The sequence below is a fragment of the Platalea leucorodia genome (genome assembly GCF_965183815.1).
Source record: "Platalea leucorodia genome assembly, chromosome: 1".
Taxonomy (NCBI): Eukaryota; Metazoa; Chordata; class Aves; order Pelecaniformes; family Threskiornithidae; genus Platalea; species Platalea leucorodia.
In genome coordinates, this window is record NC_138823.1 from 128,184,941 (window position 1) to 128,205,403 (window position 20,463).

Here is a 20,463-nt window from a genome sequence, read left to right on the forward strand (position 1 = left end):
GCACAAGATCTGGTGATTCAGGGATTTCTGAAGCCACCTTTGCTGCCAGAGGCAGTGCACAGTGTAATTTCTCAAAGTTCTCCTCTGCTTACAAATTGAAATAAAACAGATGTTTCCATCACATTTTAATTACATGCAACTTCTTCTACTCAGGAAAGAGCCACAGTAGTTGGACAAATGCTTTATATCTTTTACACGAGAGGGAAGATTTGAGCAAAGCACAGGAAGAGTGCAGACCCCCTGCTTCCATTTGTGATCCTGAATGCGATTCCTCAGCGCAGCATTTGCATATTTGCCAGAGATGATGGCTTATAAAGGAAAAATAATTACTGATTTAGAAGACAGAGAATTGAATTAAGGATTTTCCTAGGGTGTTCAGACCATTTTGAAGTTTTCCTCTTGCTGGCCTTAAGGGGTGCATGTGTGTGGAGGAAAGTACTTCGCCACTGTCTTTAACTAGTTTTAAACCAGGTTCATGCTACATCTGTAACAGAGCCAGATAACTTCTTATTTGAATCAAAAAAAAAAAACCCACCAAACAAAAAACCCAACCCACAAATAATGTATGCTGAAAGAATGGCTTTAATCCACTTAAAAGTTCTGTCACTCACTGCATGAGCTGACAAGAGATACAACAGGCTGAAATTTTATTAAACTTCACAATGCAAAAACATAGCCAGTTTGTTTTAGGTTATTAATCAAGACCTTAAGAAAAGGGTACAAAGTCTCTTTTGGGGGAAGCAAGACATTAAATCACAGCCCTGCTGTAATGCCAAGTAGCCATTCAACATCTTGGTCCAAATAATCCAAGCAATGACTGTTCTTCCTACGTAATATATAACAAGTTTATTAAGCATATCACGATGACTTTCCATCTATCATATGTTTTAATTACCAAGCATGCACACAAGTTCCAAACACATACAACAAAATGTGTGCGGATCAAGCTGTACTGCAATATCTAAACATACTGCAGCTTGCAAATTCTCCAACAGCAAATACTGCATCTTTCTCTTTGAAATTATTAGCTCTCCAATGAACCAAGATATCATCATCATTAATCTAGCATCTCATGATCACCTACCACACTGAAACCTCAATCCCCCAGGTCATTCAGAGACCTTTTTGTTTCAGTTGCATAATTGCAACAGTTAACTTCAGGTTTCTGGTCCTTTATAGCATTGCTTTAGCCTTCAACAGTTTCCTTCAGGGATAAAGTGAGAACACTTGCATAATTGCATTGCTTACTTAGGACCAGCCTGCTCACTGTTGTGTTGGATGGGGTTGTCCATACCTGTTTCTTCAGAATCTACCCAAAATGGGACTTCTAACAATGTTATCAAGAGAACACCATTATAAGCATGTGCATAAGTGGACCAGAAGTGGCATACAGCAAAACACCGTGTGAAACCATTCCATGACACAACTTTACCACTCAGCGGTGTGACAGCAAGAACTGGCTGAAAAAAAGACATTTCTGTGAATATGGGAGCTCAAAAACCTCAAGGTAGGCCTCCTGTACTTCACCCAATTTTATGCGTAGTTATGTTAACCCAAGGAGCAAGCATTAGGAGAATACTAGTGGAAGAATTCCAAATATTGACTGTCAGATTGAAAAGTCTGAGGAAGAAACCTAGTAAGAAGCTTAATCACCCAGTCCTAATTCCCCAAATTAATAGAAATTATGCACAATTAACTGATGTATTTACTTCCAATGGGCATGAATTTAAAAAAAAAAAAAAACACGTTTCCAGTAAAACCTTTTTTTCCTGGGCTCGAATCTGATTTTCTGGAGGGGAAGCCCAGATCTTTGACATTTTGCCTCATTACCTCAAAAATAATTTTGTTTGCTCCTTAACACCGCTTCTGTTTCAGAAGAAGTGAGAAGTTCAGCTGTATCTAGTACTGAATGGTTTCTCTTGTCAAAATTAGGAATTTTGAACACTGAAAATATTCCATTAAAAAACTAAGGCTTACAAGGAGATTTTCAACATTATTGCTTTTCAGAGACAGAATATTTCACTGGCGTTTATACTTTGAAGGCTTCATTCATAGCTTCTTTTGAGGGAGAGCCTGAAAGATTTTTTTTTTTCCAGATGGTTATTTATTAATTCCCTCACTGCTTTATTCTCTCCCACATTCACCTTACCCTTTATTTAGCACAGCCTTTCATGTGTCCTGCAAACATAAATCCACATCTTAACTTACAGAAACAGCATTCAAACACTCTAAAACATGCTCTGACCTGCTCCTTGTGCAAGGTAGCACTGAGTCAACCCTCCAAGGGTACAGCAGCATTTGATTTTAGATCAAAGGGACAGACATTTTAATTGATTTTATCATACCATATTCTTTGTACAATTCATTCGATGAAGTACAAGCCTTATTTATTAATCAAAGATTAATAAGTCTTATTTTGCACTCTAAGGGCAAAAACAAGCCAGTAACAGAAACAAGCTGTTCAAGAGAGAAACAGCAAGTCTAGCACATATTCAGGTGTTCCACTTGGGAAACTTGGGTTATATATTACAACTCCAAAGTATTCACTTTCCATCGCACATACCTAAAAGCTTTTCTTGGGTAATCACAAACATAAGTATTGCAACAATTTATTCTTCCTTATGGTTTTGGTAGGATTAATGAGGTTTAGGTAAAAGCACCTACCCACGTATTTTTATTATAACGCTGTTACGGGTGTTCTTTCAGCCAGAATGAAGACTTTCAGCATCTTTTTCCTGCTGCTCACGCCTCCTTCGTGAAAACATTAGAGACGGATCAAACCAGGATTTCGCTGTTCTAACACGCCAGGGAAACCCTTTTTCAGGCCCCGGTGGCTGGTGTGGCACGACCGCCACCTAGCGCCCCCCGCGCCGCACTGCAGCCGCCGCCACCCGGCCCCGGCGGCAAAACGGACACGGCCTCCGTCAGGCCGGGTTTCTTATCGCCGGGTACATCTGGATGTAGATATACACACAATATACATACACACGGTATATCCACCGCAGCTACTTTGTGACAATGCGAAAGAAGCAGTTGGAAAGTCAGTGTAATTTGGCCTTTTAAACATCATTTCTAGTAACTTTAGATATCTAGCACCTGAAGCGTAGGCACCAGGTTATCTTTCTCTTTACTATGAGGATGAGGGAGTTGTGCAAAAGGAAAAGGATGAATTTTAAGGTAGGAGTAATGGGAAAAGTGACAAGAGAATGACAACAAAAACCTACTCCGTGCTTTGCTGTCACACAGGTCACCGGTTAGACGTGACAGAGGAAGAACAATACAAATGTATCAAATTAGTGAAGTCTGATAGTTCACAACAGCAAGGCTATGCTCTACCTGTGCAACGCAACTGCAGCCCAAGTGTTTGCATGAAGCAGTATTGAGCAGGGCTTGCTTTTGATCTCTACAGGATACCATGTAAAATTGGTCATTCATGTTTCAGAAAGATGAGAACAGACACTGAAATCATCAGACAAGCAAAGATCTTTCCTTTTTAGAGGTGGCTTAGAAACTTATAGGGGGGGAAAAAAAAGCTTAAACTGTGGATGCTGACATGCGTCAGATAATTGTGTGTATATCTGTCTGAGCAAGTATCGGAAACTAAGGTTTTGTACTCTCAGGAACAAGCCTACCTCTTAGGATTGCAACCAGCAGCGAAACCCAGTTGGAGATCAGTCACTAGTAGTGTACCCCAGGGTACCGTGACCAATATTCCTTCACCTCTTCACTAATGACATGGATGAAAGGATAAAGTGCACCACCAGAAAGCTCGCAAATGATACGAAATGGCAAGGAGCGGCCGATACACCAAATAGTTGTGCTACAATTCAGAGGGACCTCAACATGCTGGAGAAAAGGGCTGACAGGAACATCATGAAGTTCAACAAGGGGAAACGCCAGGTCATGCATGCAGGGAAGAATAACCCCATGCACCATCATGCGCTTGGGGGTGGTGGGTGATGCGTATCAGCCCCAATCAGCTGGAAAGCAGCTCTGCAGAGAACAGCCTTAGGGTACTGGTGGACAACAAGTTGACCATGAGCCAGCAATGTGCCTTCATACCCTGGACTGCATTAGGAAGAGCATTGCCAGCAAGCTGAGGGAGGCAATTCTTTCTTTCTGCTCAGCACTGGTGAGGCCACACCTGCACCGCTGGGTTCAGATCTGGACTCCCAAATACAAGAAAGATTAACTTACTGGAGCAAGTCCAGCAAAGGACTACAAACACAATCAAGCTTGGAGCATGTGACATGCAAGCAGAGGCTGAGAGAGATAATACTGTTCATCCTGGATAAAAGAAGGCTTGGGAGGTGGGGAATGGAGGCATGGGGAGAGGAAATCTTGTCAATGTGTATAAATACCCGATAGGAGGGAATGAAGAGGGAGCCAGACTTTTCTCGATACACAATGACAGGTCAAGAGGGAATAGGTACAAATTAAAACACATGGAATTCCATCTGAATAGGAAAAAAAATTTTTTTTTTTTCTTTTAAGGGTGGCCAAACACTGGAACAGGTTTCCCAAAGAGGTTATGGAGTCTCCATCCTTGGAGATATAAAAATCCAACTTCACATAGTCCTAGGGTAATCTGCTTTCATTGACCTTGCTTGAGCAGTGAAGTTGGACTAGGTGATCTCAGGAAAGCTCTTCTAACCTAAATGATTCTGGGATACTTGGTAGCTGCAAGTGGTACTGGCTGTTTCTAAATTTTGATAACACCTGAACTAACATTAAAAAAGGCACTTCCCCATGCTCCAATTAATAAAAAAAGATAATGGGTAGTTCTGTCCCTTAGGCAGCTGACCATGTCTTGTATTTTTCTGCACATAGATTATTTGGATTGGGAAAAGCTTGGGAGCCCAGAGAGAAGGTGAAGGTGGCCCTGACTGGATCGAAGATCCTGAAAGTGGGGGAAGATCCTGGATATCAAGCAATGGATGGAGACAAGTGCCAATGGAATGGCCTCTGGAACCTTGGCTGGTAAATGTCCAAGACTGGTAGTTGTAAGCAGCTGCACAGGACCTGCAGCCAACTCCCTGATGGGAAGGGGAAGTCAAGACATAGTGAACATAACCAGGATGGGGGTGGCGACAACGACACATGCAGGGGGACAAGTGAGTGTCTGAGATAATTACATAGGGTAAAAGCTCTAATATAATTGGTTCTTAAATAAACCCCAGATCCAATATGGATTGTCATCTATCCTGCATTACCTGCAACAGAAACCTAGTAAAATGAATACTGTGAAAGCATTTAACTTACACGATTGAAAAATTATTCTCTTTCATGATATACACATAAAGTTATAATAAAGGGAACAAAGATCACATGGGGAATGTAAACTGTTACTCTCTCTGCTCCACTTGAGTGAGATCAAGACTTATAAGAAGGCAGTATTTTTGTGAAACAGTGATAACACATCTCCTAATAAAAAAAGACAGTATAAAGGTTTTAATATGTCCCCTCCTGATTTTTCTGGATGCCAAACAGTCCTGTATTTCAGCCCTTCTCTGACAATTCTGGTCTGGTGTGGCCAAAGTAGAAAAATGCAACCCATTCTCTCCGTCCCATGTGAGCTGAAGTGTGACAAATTGTTTGGGATAGCAGCTGTCTTGGTACTGGACCTGACCAATCTCTTTGCGTCCACAGCACTGGTTGTAGCGTTCTACATGGGTGAGGAGTGGCTCATGACTACATATCTCCATTACTACCATGTGGCAAGCAATATCTGCTTGGGACCTAGGAAGGACTCTGGTACCTTGTGGTCATCTTTCCAGTTTGATGCCTGTACTAAAGTAGCAAATGGAGGCCTAGCACCTCCACACTACAGGTAAAAGGATCTGAGGGGAACTCCCCGTGGAAGCGGAATACCTAAACTTTCACTCTCAGAATAACACATGATTAACACAGAGTTGGTCTCAGACAGTCTCCCACAGGCAAACTATATATCTGTACCTGTGAGTCTACCTTAGAGTTATTGTGCACAGAACAGGAAACAAGGCGTCTGCTATAGTTTTGTCATTTCCTACTGCCAAAGGAGGCCCAAAACACCATGCAAACCTTCATTTACTTCCATTTTGTCCTTACCTAAAATGCTCCCTTACAAGTCTCTCTCTCCTCTTCAACCCATTTTTGTCATGTAGTATCTCATGTATTATGCAGACACACTTGCACATATTTGCTACTCCACTAATGATGTCTGTCTTGAATGCTCCCTTGCCAGCTCCTCCAACATTTCCAAACTTTTCTTCTGTATTTTCTCATGATTTTAAAATACTCTAAATTGGCCACAAAACTATTCCTTTGGAAATTGACCCCTTTTAAGCATCATGACAAAGGTATGTCCAGAAGCCAAGCCCAGCCAGCAACAATTGGCATGTTTGTGCAGCAGTCAGAAATAACAGGTTTTATTTAGCAATTAGTATCTGACAACTTCAGAATGAAGCAAAAATATCATAGAAACACAGATAGCATCAGGATCACATTTCTATTATCTACAGTCTCCTTTCTGTTCTTTTTTTTTGTTCCTCTTAATTACTTGTGCTTTGTTCCAAATTAGACTATGTTTTCCTTGGCGCAAGAGCCTTATTTATCTAAGTACTTATGAAACACTTGGACATTCAGATTAGAATCTTTATGTGTGCATATAAAACAAACAGCAGATGATAATGAAAACAAGAGTTAACAGGTTCCTGACCTGTTGAGAACTGAAACTTGTGGCCCATATTTTCAGTTTAAGATTAATGAATGCTGTAAGGAATTATATAAGCTTCATAATTAGGGGATTTTTTTTTTTTTTTGTCAGACTGGCAGATTTTTTTTTTTAGTGTTAATTCTTATTATTTCACACATTGTGGACTTCTGCTTCCTGTAAAATGATTTATTAGTCTTTCAATGTAAAGACTTTCAATGTAAAGACCCTGTTCTCAGAAAAAGCTGGCTCAGGACATGTACATACAAGTCTTACCAACTAGGAAAAGGTACTATAAATGGTGCTTACATTTTATGGGCAGAAAGTAGCTCTTGCAAACTTAGCCCTCCTAGTTGAGTGGTTACTATGGCTACTTCAGGACTGATTTTAAGCATGAGTCCAACCTTATGCTTGAGCTCACACTCATCTCATACAAGTTATTTGGACAGAAGCCCAGAACGTGGCGAGGAACAAATCCTGTTTCCATGGTACCCTTTAGCACAGGTCCAAGCATGCATTTGTCTACAGTGAAGAGCAGTGGCACAGGAACAGTAGTACTTTCTCAGTCCATGTCTCCCATGCCATCTCCAAAAATGCCCCATGAATGATTGACATAGTGGAAACAAGCTCAAAAACAGTGCATGATTGAGGTAGTAGAAACAAGCTTGCCTCGTCTTCTCATTAGAAGCATGTGTCATCAGATCCTTCCAAAATGGCACTCCACAATACATATGCCACCAAGGTCTGGACACTTGTGGATGCAGGTCCCAGAGCAAGCAATACTTCCCCCATTCTTGTGCCTGTGCCTTAGCAAATGGGCATATTGATTTACCAAAATAGAGTTGCTCAACAGCTGCCTGAAAAGACTTTGTGGAGAAACTACCAAAGAAGGATTTCTGGAAGGTGTATGAGCGAAAGGCATGAGGGAATGAAGTATTACAACATATTTAAGCCAAAGGAAAGTTTACGAAATATATACAGTACCAGTATTTATCCTGACACTAGTGGCAACTAGGCACAACAGAAATTAATGGGGGCAGGAGCAAGGAGAAAAATCACACTTGTGCTGCAGCACATTGAAAACCGTAAAATGAGGCTTTGCAGGTCTAAAGGACAATGAAAAACCCTGCTGTTGTTTCTTCCTATTAAAGGCTTACTAGCCTTCAGTCTTCCATTTGCTGCTAAAGACACACAGGCCAGTTTCAGCACACTTAAATACATATGTATATGTGGAAAAAGCCTATAAGTATTTTTCATTCTATGGAGAGAAAAAAAAAACAAACAAAACACCATTAGTGACACTTGGCCTGATAGGAATCATATTGTTCATAACTGGAAGGCACTGAGAAACAGGTGCAGTGTGAAAATAAATATCTTGTTTCCTCATTTCACAGCTAAAATGAAAACATAAATTTCACTGTTATTTTGAAAATACTGGATATTTTCTTTTTTTTTTTTTTTAGCTTCAGCAGCCATGAAAAGTAGGGTTTTTTTGCCCCCTCCTATCTCTGCCAAGCTTAGAGTTTGATTCACATGAGAGAAATCCAAACCAAAAAACAACATTTACCTGAAACATCTCTGAATGGCACCCTGTAAAGCTACAGGGAGAAATTAATCTCTTTAACTACTTCAGTAAAACACATATCTTCCTAAATGCTAATCTTTCTGTACCTCAATAGTAGATTGGTTTTTTCATTGGGATGAAAACAGTCACTGAACTCTTCATACATGGCATATACATACCTAAATATTTAGTTCCTACAATGACCTTATCTACACAGGTGTTTTTAAAAGAAATCTTACAGCATTATTAAACTGAAGTGTTAATTTCCAGAACAAAAATGCCAGATATTCATCCTGTAATAAGAGTCCCTGTGAAAGCTGTGAATGAATTAGAGTTAAGCCATGCCAGTTTGCTATATCACCTGTTTCTCCCCAATAGCTAGCTGAAGGAATTTGGAAGAACTGGTTTGACACCACTGGCACAAAGCAGGAGTAAGAGCACCAGAGGAATCAATATAAATTGCATTAACAACAATTAGTTTACTATCCAAGTCCAATAGTTCCTGCAAAATGTTTCAACCCAGCTTCTATTAGCACAAAAAAAAAAAGCATCCTTTTGCTTCACTGTAACAATCAAATCAACCCTTTATCACAACAGCCTGCTAAACTAACAAAAAGTTATTCTCACCTTTATTTGCCTTCATGATGTTAAAATATTTAAAGCTGCTGTCTGTCTGCCTCCATAATGCTCTCTCTGCACACACCCAGCCAGATCCACAGCTGGTGAAAATCAATCCAGCTGCACTGAGGTAAATGGAGCTTTATTGATCTGTACCAGGTGAGGACCATTATGACCAGTGGAGCCACACTAACACACTCTGCTGAGAAGCCAACTCTGCCATCACACTATAACCACAAGCAAGTAACATGTACAAGAACACTTAGTCCTATCTTTGACTCAAAAGACTTCAGTTACTGAAGGTCAATCAGATAAAAGTGATACTTTTGCTTTGTCTGAAATTAAATCTTCCGAAAAGTAGATTTTTTTTTTGTTACTTCATATCTTCTCAAAATTGAGTTTTATTTAATTCTTAAGACCTTTCTAAAGACTGACATAACAACATTATGTAAGGTGCAGAAGCATGAGATATTGCGAACACACAAAAGAGATCATTAACAAGCAGAATTCCTGAGTAAACTTCCATCTAGGAGTACGTTGAGGTTTTAAGTAGTACTTAATATTACTTAACACATTTTTTAACATCTCAACACAAACTATAAATGCAGTCTGAAAATCTTAAAAAAAAACCACACCAAATTGAATGTTTTCCATAGAGAAGAGGCTTGCTATTGCATGGCAGTCAATTTAAATGCCTGTCTGCATTTTTTTTTTTTCCTCCTTTCTTTCATTAAGTGGCAATTCAGCTCTTCATCTTTTCCGATTTTCTTTACTCACTTTCAGGCAATTACTGTTGGGGGCTCTGATGTTAATGAGTTATACACAGCATATTTAGGAATGAAATACGCTTTTAGAGTATGAAGTTAAGTTAATGGAAGCATCAACCTGAATAGATGCAAAAGCCAGACATCTTTGATATCAGTGCTTGATTGATTTTATAAGTCAGGTGTTCATATGAATAAGTAACCCTTACTTAGCTCAAGGAGCATTTTGACAAGAAATTTGCACTGATGAGCTATAAAGGCAGCCTTTTTATATGACTCTGCTTTGCATTGTCCCTTGTATTTTTCATCTTGTTTGGTTTCACTCTTAAGTAATCTAAATCCTTAACATGATGGCAGATCTACGTATTACCATAAAAGCTTTTGTACAGCTACTTATAAAATCTTTACAAATTAATAAGCACGTGAAACTATTGATGCGAAAAGCATGACCCTACTTCTGAAAATATTATATTTTATGTATAAATGGTTCTTTACTGTCTTCTCTTAATTGTTACAATGAAACACAGCTAAGAAGTGTTGTATTTTCCAGTGAGTTCAGCAGTTTACATTTAAAGTCATCTCATTTTCCAATACTCTTCCAGCTATTCTTTATTTAAATTGACTACAGACATTAGAATTATTATTCTTCCAATAATAAAATACAAGAGTTATTGTAAGTAAGATAATACTTAAAAGCCTAAAAACTTGATGTATCTTACTAAGCACATAAGCTGTCAGACTTTTAAGCATATCAAAACTAAGTTAACTAGATTTTGCAACTTACTCGTTTTTGAGCTTCATTTTCTTCCGATTATGCTAAGTTCCTAATCTGTAATAAAATTAGTATATTAAAGACTCAAAATTGGCCCAGAATTGTTGCTCTGTCTCCAATGAATTTCTATCCATTTATCACATGGAAGAGACACATAAGGACATGCTTTGGGTTTACAGCCACAGGGACTTAATACAAAGAGGGAAAAGAGCCAAAATTGCATTTTGTTATAAAATCTTTGCTCCTACTGTAAACAGGAGGAATTCTAGTCTTCACTGAAAATGTCTAACAAGTTCTTCTTCTTCCTCCCCCCCAACCCCACCAAGGTCCTTTTGAGGAAACAATATTATCCAAAAACCTCACATGATCACATCTATATTCCAGAACTATTAACCAAGATTAGAAAATTTGTCAAAAGAGAAAATAAACAGAGGAGATATATATCCTTGTGGTTAACAAATATATGTAAATATTAGAAAAACTTACCTATGGAGGTCATAGACTTTCTACCCATCGAGGTCTTGAATCCAAAATTAAGTCTAAAACCAAACCATAACAAACAAACAAAAAAACCAACAAAAACCACTGTGGAAAAGCAGGAAACAGAACAGTTACCTAGACTATTAGTCACCTAGGTATAAGGCCACACTAAGTCAGTTTATATCCTTTTATAGAAACACTTTAACCTGTTGAAGACTCCACTGTCTTTCCAGGCAATCAGTAGCACTGTTTCACTAAGGGTGTGTTAGACAAGAATCACCTGATGAAATGCTAAGGTCTGTGCTAATGTGCAGGTGGCTCACATTAATAGAAGAATCCCTCTGGTTTGCAAACCTGTTAATCTATCACAACGTGTGTTATCAAGACAATCTTATATGCAGCCATCAGGTGTCACTCTATGTAATCAAACACAAGAAATGAAAATTAAGTCTGTCTGTCTCCCAGCTTTCAGCTTAAAATTGTTGTTTGGTTTTTTTTAAAATATTTTAAGGAATTTCCCTGAGCCCAATAACAGTTCTTGTGAAGTAAAAATGAAGGTTTTTATGTAACACCAAGAATACTTGAATCCAGCCTGATTTCTGGCAATGGTGGGTTACACAGTCATGACTGCTTCATTGCCAGAAGGCAGGGAAGGGAGGCTGACTTTCTAGATTATGGCTTTGCCTTTAAGCTTATTCATTTTATTTTAGATTATGTGATATAGTAAATCACGTTTCAGAGCACTTCAAAACAGTAGAAACACCACAGCCACAACATTAAGTCCTAAGCTAGAATATGCTTTTTCTGGATATTCATGTTTGTTCAAAAAACTGTGGAAGTAAGTCTGCCAGGCAGACTTCATCCCTAGACTAGGTATCACCAATCTACAGTGCTCCAATGTTATGCTAAATGTGATTTCATCTGTTCCCTTGCAACCAATATTAACATTGATTTACATACTTTAAGCAATTTAACCCTAACTTCGGTTAAGTGTACACTGTGAAGTAATCCCACACTTCACAGACCCAAACATGTGACCATGCAACTACAGCTGTAAAGCATGTATAGAAAATGGGTAAAGCAAAGTGAAAAACAATATTTGATCTAATTCGATGGCAGATCATCCAAGATTCTGCAAATAAACCGCTAGGATTTCAGCTCTCTCTGCAGCTGTATCCTAAAGAGCAGAAAATGGCTTTAAGTGCTCATGCCATTTCAATCCATCCAAGCTCCATCTCGTGAAACAGAGAGAGATTCATCTGCAAGATGCAAGTTGAAAATACTTTGAATATTACTTTGGTAATATTACTGACTAGTTCATTGAGTTATAATGCTCAATTCTAAGGTGTTTCTTTCTCTGTTTATGCATCAACCAATAAATCCTACCCCAAAGTTTCAGATAAGCAGTGTTCATGCAGTGGTCCTGGTATGGAAACTAGCACACCCAGCAGCCTAGCTGTTATGCATTTGTAACAGTGCAGGACAAAAAAGCATGGTTAGTGGCAGCCACTATCAAGTCTCTACCTGGTAACAGCCCCATTACGCCTCTGTCCTTCTTTTAGTGCAACTTCAGATGATTAATGATCTGGAAGACTTTTCTTGGCAGAAGAGAAATCTCCAGAAAGGGGCAAATTTTCGGAGTCCAGGCATAGGGAAGTCTGAATTCATATATATCCTCTGATGCAGGAAAGTCTACACAATATCTGTTCTGCAACCCCAACATGGGAGAACAAAAGGGTAGCTGAGCATTACAAAGAGAGATTGCTTCTCCATCTGCACTGCCTAGCAGCAGCACCTGATGTAGTCTCCAGAGCAGCAACATTGCCACAATTCACCACTACAAACCAGGGTGAGATGCTGGCACATCTGAGTCTAGTGGAGCTCTGACTTCAGCAAGGCCAGAATTCAGCCCAGGTCTTGTTGCCTCGAGAGACATGAAAGTGCACTCACAGATATGAAGTACAGACATTTATACTACCACAAGCTGTAGTTTGTATTTTTATTTTGAAGGCAGAGTCTTATGGAAACCTATTGGATGTTCATGCATTATTAATTTTCTTCAGCTATAAAAATATAAAATGGAATGTACAATAACATGTCGTTTATTGCTTATGCCTGTGTGATGCTCAGAAACTCGGATCTCCTGCCAGACACTTACAAGCAGAACTGTTCCACTTCATGCTGATGACACTGCTCCATCAAACAGCACTAATCAAATTGCCCAGGGCCTTCCAAACAAACTGTTAAACTGCATCATCAAAAAATAGTCAAATGGTACTGCCCGTCTTAGTCTTATATTGACAGCGTGAATTGGAAAGTCTCCAAATATATTATAAAAATATAATAGGTTCTGCAGATTTGCTTCTGAAATTCCAGCCATGTTACATCACTCTCCTTAAATGAATGGCAGCTGATAGCTATCACAATATTTAGAGGTTTATAAAGAAAAATGTTCCACTTTAAAGGTAGCAATGTGTTGGCATCAGATTTTAACATGCTTAATGACAAAGATTCCTGCTTATCTAGAAAAGTTGCTAATACCGGTCTGCTGGTTACTCTAAACATTTCACAGTAATTAAAAAAATGACTTCATTCCAAAGAACAAACGCATTCTAGTTTTCTCAGTGCTGTACCACAGAAATATTAGGTTTTGTGCTAACAGAAGATCACCTTTGTACCATTAAGATTTGGGTTCATTTAGTTTTCTTTCAAGCAAGCATTTCAGTCAATACCACTGATGTAGAGGAGTAAAGCTGCACCTGTTTCTTGCATTGATGAAAAAAGGCAGCCATTTTTTTTTAGTTAGTTGATCATCTCCCTCTTGGTAGTTGTCAGTCTTACCTGTGTCTTCTGCTTTGCCTCACAACTTTAGCAGTGTTTTCAAGAAGATGAAGAAGGAACCGCTGATAGGACGATGTCATCAGAGGCAGGCAGCTTTCAGGCTGGAGAAAGGCTCCGACATCACAAGCTGTACTCCAGGAAACTGAGAAGTGTTCAAACACAGGGGAGATATCATACATGTCGTCTTCTCAAGGATCACTAATCACCTTGAAAAACAGGAGAAGATCAAGAGCCTTTCTGTAATATAGATTTCCCATGTGGAGCGAGTGGCAATGTTTTGTGAGGATGGTATTCTTATTTTGTGCAATGTGAGTATCCAGTTGTTAGCAAAGCCTCTGAGTTGTACTGTTGGTCAAGTCTATATTAGCAAATAGTGTCGTACATTAGGAACAGATCTGTGGAATGAAACAGTTAATGCTAAACATCTGACATCAACGCTATATGAGTTTCAGAGGGGGTTACTTGGACTAGGTTTTGTCTGTCCTGTTCTGAACACCTGTTGAGAGTGCATGAGGTGCACATCATGGAGCATTGCTTCCACTTTAGTTCCATCTGAAAGGATGAACCACCCCAAAATGCAAACAAAAGCATGGTAAATGGGGATTATTGGGTGATTCACTGCAAAAACGTGCTCCTGATCTGAACAAAAATGCTAGTGTAGTTGTACCCTCTGAAAGCCTCTTCATGCTTTAGCCTCTCAAATTCTGTAAGCACTCAAAAGCCAAACTGATATCTCAAAAAAACGAAACAAACATATTCTGTCTTTCAAATCCACCAGCTGAAAGCTGTCGTCTTACACATTGCCAGAGAGTACTTCCCAAGCCTGAACTTGCTTCGCCCTATCTAACACTCAGTTCAGAGTTTTGTTTGAATGTGGTCAGTAAAACAAATAAACGTGTCAATATTTTGATGGTAGAGGTGTTTTATCTGCTGCAAAATAGTTGCAGGTGCACCCATATTTTTCACCATTTTAACTCTATTTTCCTAGGTGAAGCTGATGAATGCAATATAAGAAGCAGCAGCATAGAGGTTCAGCTAGATCCAGGCATACTTGGGCAGGTGTTGTGTATGCTTTTGCAGGCAGCTTTGCCACTGCACCTTGATCCCTGTTTGCAAAACTTCAGTTCTTCTAGGGTTGGACATCTCTGAGCAGAGGCTGCCATTTAATCTACTGTGTTATCATGGTGTGGATACATGAGGAGTGCTGAGAATCATGTTCTGGTAGCAGATAGTGATGCATGGGTCATCAGTTTTAAGACATGCAAATTAGTCTTTTTTTATTTATTTTTATTTTTTATTTAGGCATGCTGGTAATAGATGCAATTATAAAAAAGCCATGGGTAGCAGAGTGATAGCCCATCGATAGTTATTTGCCTTCTGAGTCATGAAATATTGCACCTGGACTAAGCTCTGATTTGGAAACTCCCTTAACATATCTTCAGTACCTCAGACATTTTTAATGAATCACACATGATAATTATCTTTGCTATGTTTACTGACTTTTTTTTTTTAATAAACTATGCCTTTAGACAGCCTTTTATTTGAAAATACGAACATCAAGCTCAGAATACTAAAAAGTTAAATAGAAAACTTGACTTTTCCTTCAGTACCAATATATCAACAGTTCAGCAGAATCAAGTGGGGAAGAAAAAAAATACTAATTAATTGCAATATATTTTAAAACACAGCTCATTTTGAAACTGCCTGTCCGGGTCTCTCCCAGATTTGTTTTGAGTATATCTACAAATGTCACATGTTTTCTGTGTACAGGCTGGTATGAACAGACTCCCACAGATGCAATGAGGTTCCATAAGTTTTAAGTGTCCAGCAAGACAGGGGCTAGTATTAGTGTCTGCAAACTTTCTTTCTCTGTCTCTGTCTTTAGATATGAAATATGAAAGCAAATAAGAAATACAATCTTCTTTCGCATCACAGCAAAGATAATAATTTCCTGTTTGAAGGAAATTTGGCCAAAGGCTTTGAAAAATGAAACTTTCCTCTTCTCACTTGATAGCCATGGGCAAAGGCTAGGTCAGAATGTCCCACAGTACTATTACATGAAGCTCCTCTGTTTCCTACATACCTATATTGTCTTATAGACTAGGTGTGAAAATCTGACCCTGGACTTATATGTTTCTCTGGACAGCCACAATTCAGCAATACTGTAGAATTACTCTATTGTCCCAGAGATAAATATATATGGTGCAAGTTTACTTTCATAGTGATTATTATTTTTCCTTATTCCTCAGTCTTCCTTTAAGAGAAATCACAGCCATTCTCTTCAGCAGCTGTACCACTATACAATGTGATTTAGCTGATATTAAAAAGACAAATAATCAGAAAAAAATGCACCAAGAAAATCCAAAAACATTTTCAAATTTGTTTGCTATCCGTACATGCTATTTAGTAAATACTTATATACAGATATGTATGTATATCAGGACAGATTTGTAAAGAATTAGGAAGCAGAAGAAAAGTTGAATTTGCAAGTGATATCATTCTCAGTAAATAATTAAACATCCAGTTTAATAACATAAGTAGCAATAAGTAACAAGCATTATTTCATAACAGTAAAAAAAAATATTCCAAAAAAGCCCCCTGTATTCATAGTGACAATTCTCTTATGACAACATCACAGGAAAAGGTTGTAATTAATGCAAAAATAAAGCGGACAATCTATTAACATAATCTGAATAAAATCCTTCCACAGTTAAATGCAGACACTAAGTGCTAGTATAATACTTTATTAATTAACAAAGTATTTATCCACTGGGAAATGAGGATAAAAGACTGTACACTTTGTCAGACTGCAGAAAAATGTGTTAGCTCTTCATAAGAAATGCATAAAACTCAAACAAAAGAATGATTATCTCTTTAAACCAATTACATTTAATCTCAGAAGAAAGAATGAGTAAATCTGTTCCTTCATGTTACTGTGATACACCACCAAAATTATGGAGATCACAGTCCTTTATAGATTTCAAGGCTAGTATCAAGCTATTCTCTTGAACTGTTAAAAGTGTTAGTATACCACATGGAATTTTAAGTTACAGGATTTTTTCAAGGGGAGAAATAGTTTTGTAAATGCATTACTTTAAATGGAGCTGTGTTCTAGGCAAATGGAAGACACAGTGCTTTCTGAACAGTCTTCGTCACATGGCATAGTCATCCTGGCCAGACACCTTTACACAGTATATCATTATTATTGCACTGTCAGAATGGCTTACACTTGCCACGTGCTCTAGAAAGCTTGCTTTTTCTACACTTAAACTTTGAAAATGTTACATTTTTAGATAATCATATATTAATTTTATTTTTTTTAATTTTTAGATAATCATATTTTAACTGTAAAAAAAGCACAGGCCTTCCAAATGACAAAGGATGTAAAAATTGAAACAAACACAAGTGGACAACCTACTCAAAAAGTCTTAAGAGAAAATATTTCACAGAAAACAAGGAAAAACAGAATAGTAAGGATAAAAGAGTATTGCTCAAAGGGAGACTACAGTCATTAAAACCTGGTGATTATATGGGCTAAGCTATTCTAAAAATACTAGTGAATGATCAACCACTTTCTAACATGGCTACTTTGCAATGCAACCGATTTTCAAAAGTGAAATGTTTTGAGTCCCATAAGAGATCATTCAGTCATTAGACCTTCTCCTATTGATTCTGAACGTGATCATCAAGACTCTTCCTAGTGACTTTAAGAAGTCCCATATCAATTTCCATCCTCTAATCTAAGTGAGAACATTGGAGCCTTGCAAATAAAGAATTCTCTGAAAAGTTGAAAGTCACTTCCTATACACCCTTGCTCAAGGTCCTGCATTATCCCAGGAATAAGAAAAGGAACAGATTGAAGTTTGTTCCTGTGCAGATAGCCACTGCATCATTTCAGTCTTTCTAAAGCCTTTCATTCATATTATGTTACCTTGCATTTACATATATCACATTATTTTAATAAAAAATTCATGACGATTACCACTCAATTATCCTTTTGAAAAGAAAAAAAAAAAAAGTTTTTTTGTAAAACTAATCCAAAAGTTTACAGTCTTGTCTAAAAACTGACAAATACTTATTTTGAAAAGACATTCATATTTTCTGTTAGCAGTTCTAATTTTGATCCTTCACTCTTCCAGGCCATTTGTGGACTCCTTCTCAGCTAGACTGCATCTCCATTAATGTAACAAAACACCACAGGATTGCATTGTAAAAGGCAAAATATGCTCACAGCATAAATACTTCAGGGCATAACTTTATCATCAATTTATGAACTTTAAAGTGTAAAAATAGTCTTCGTGTGGAGATCATTCCATCGTGAATGCGTACTGTGGGAAGTCTTATTCCTTCCTCCAAGGCAGTTCTTTCTACCTGGTGGGGCAATTTGAATACCACCTACTGTGACAAGATGCAAAGTGTTCACAGTCAGTAAGAGATTAATCATTTATTTACTATTTATGAGTATGTATTGACTTCATATTATTATCATTTTCCCTTTATGGGATAAAATTCTGGAAACAAAAGGATGAAAATAAAAGACTTTCAGATAGGAAAGATAAAACTTTCATTACAATGAATCAATGCTGATTTTTCCATTAACATTCCAGTAAACAAATCAAAACTTGTTTTTACAAGGGCTCACTGAAAAATTAATGTATAATGCAGTGAATAACTCAAGTAACCTCAAGTTCCTCAAACTGAATGAATTTCTATGAAACTCAAGGTTGTCTGAATTTTTTTCTCACTTGTATTCATAAAAAATGCATATATTTGAAATTATCAATCTAGTAGATAATTGGAATTTTTCTGCTTTTTGTTCATCTCATTATTACTATTGTTCCATTTCACAGAATAAGAAATAGAAACTTTCCCGCAGTTGCCGAACATCTCTTGCTCAGAATCAGAGCTAGAAGTCAGGAGGTCCTAACTAGTCTCAGTAGTTCACATGTAAATCTTTCTGTAGCAGCATCAATAAATTACAAAAGAGATTCCTGGAAGTTCAGACCCTTCTGGAAGGGATGAGAAAGGATGACTTCCTTTGCCTGAAGCCTTAATACAGAATGAAAAGCTCTGCCTATCAATACCTGTTTTGTGTCATGCACGGTTACAGGCATGTACTACTGTCTTTCTCTTAATGTTTTTGCATTTTCAGTATCCTTCTGATGCACTTTTGTTACATACTTAATGTTGTTACAGGTGCAAAACTGTAATTTCAATCTTGAATGCCATTGCACACGTGCTTCAGAAACACTGAAGGCCAAAACTCTATGCTGCTAACACAGATTGTGGGTCAACAACATTTTTCTTTGCTTGCTAATGCTTTATTGTCTCCTAGTATACATTGAAATAATAATGGTAATTTATGCAGATATTTTGTATGCATAGCAAATAATGAGAAACACCTGCAGAAATTTCCCTCCTTCTCTGAGTTCAGCAACTAATTATATTTTTAAATAATGGCTACCATTGAACACAATTATCCAAATCACTTTAAGTAATGGAATCTTTTAAAGGTGTTTTTGAAAATTTTCACACAGTTTTTAAACAGTCTTTTTATATACCAGATAGGAGACAAAGAACATGGTAAGCAGCTTAGTAACCCAAAAATGTTTTGGCAGCTATAAATCAGACTGTGATTTTTTTGTCTTCTGCAGCTAATACTTTGCTGATTTAAAGAAAGGCTAGGATTTCCCCAATACCTCCCCTTCCTAATTAACATTCATGGGTGCTATATATTAAAAACAAACTACAGGAAAAAATAAAATACTGAGCCCCTCCAGTTAAAGTGACTGACTCAGCAAATCTTGCCTTTACAAAGGAGAGATTTGAAAGCAGAAGCAGGGATGGAAAACAGCAATCTTATGAATAAGGAATGAGGGTCTAATTTAAGGAGAAGAGTAGACCAAAGGTCTCTGAAGACTAAAGTAACATCCATTCATCTGAGAGATACTCGTATCTTCGTACCTTGCACGTTGAACATTCTTTCCAACTCTCTAACTAAATGGGACAGAAGTGTTGTTTCTTGCTATACTGTCCATTGAAGGTAAATAAGTGAAAAAGAGTAAAAGAAAATCACATGACAAATACTGTAATCAGCTCAGCTCCTGAATTTGATTCTCTATATCTGCTTGTAAACTAGATGAATCAGTTTTAGTTCAGCACCTCTTTCTCCTGTATTTACTTCCAAGCTTTCCAGAATGATATAACAAAGAACAAAACTGTTCTAAAACAAACAAAAAAACCCCACTAAAACAATAAATGAAAATAAAGGATTACCCAAAACCTCTATAGCATTTTCTGCCTCATATTCAGATGCCTAACCAGAAGTTTCCTGTATTTCCCAGCACCTGGATAAGCATGTAACTGTAATTGCCTTATTATTCACACTAGACGCACCACCAGGCTTCTCAGCAGTGAGTTAATACTGAGTTTTGCAACCCCAAAGATGACTGATCAAGATTAACTCAAAGCCAGGATGCCCCCTGCTACAGAAAATTAAACATAAAGGTAAAGGCAGAGGTGGTCCATATAGGATGAGGAGAACCCTGTGTAGTCAAAGCTGTAGATTTGCTGTTGCTATGGGACAGAGGTGATTACTGCAGAAAAGTCCACCCTATAGACATCATCTCACAGGTCCTAATCTAATTCAAAGTGGCTTCAGAAAGCCAGCTGTTTTCTAGGGTGCTGGCATCGATGACAGGATCATGCTACTGCTGCTGCTGGGGGTCTGTGC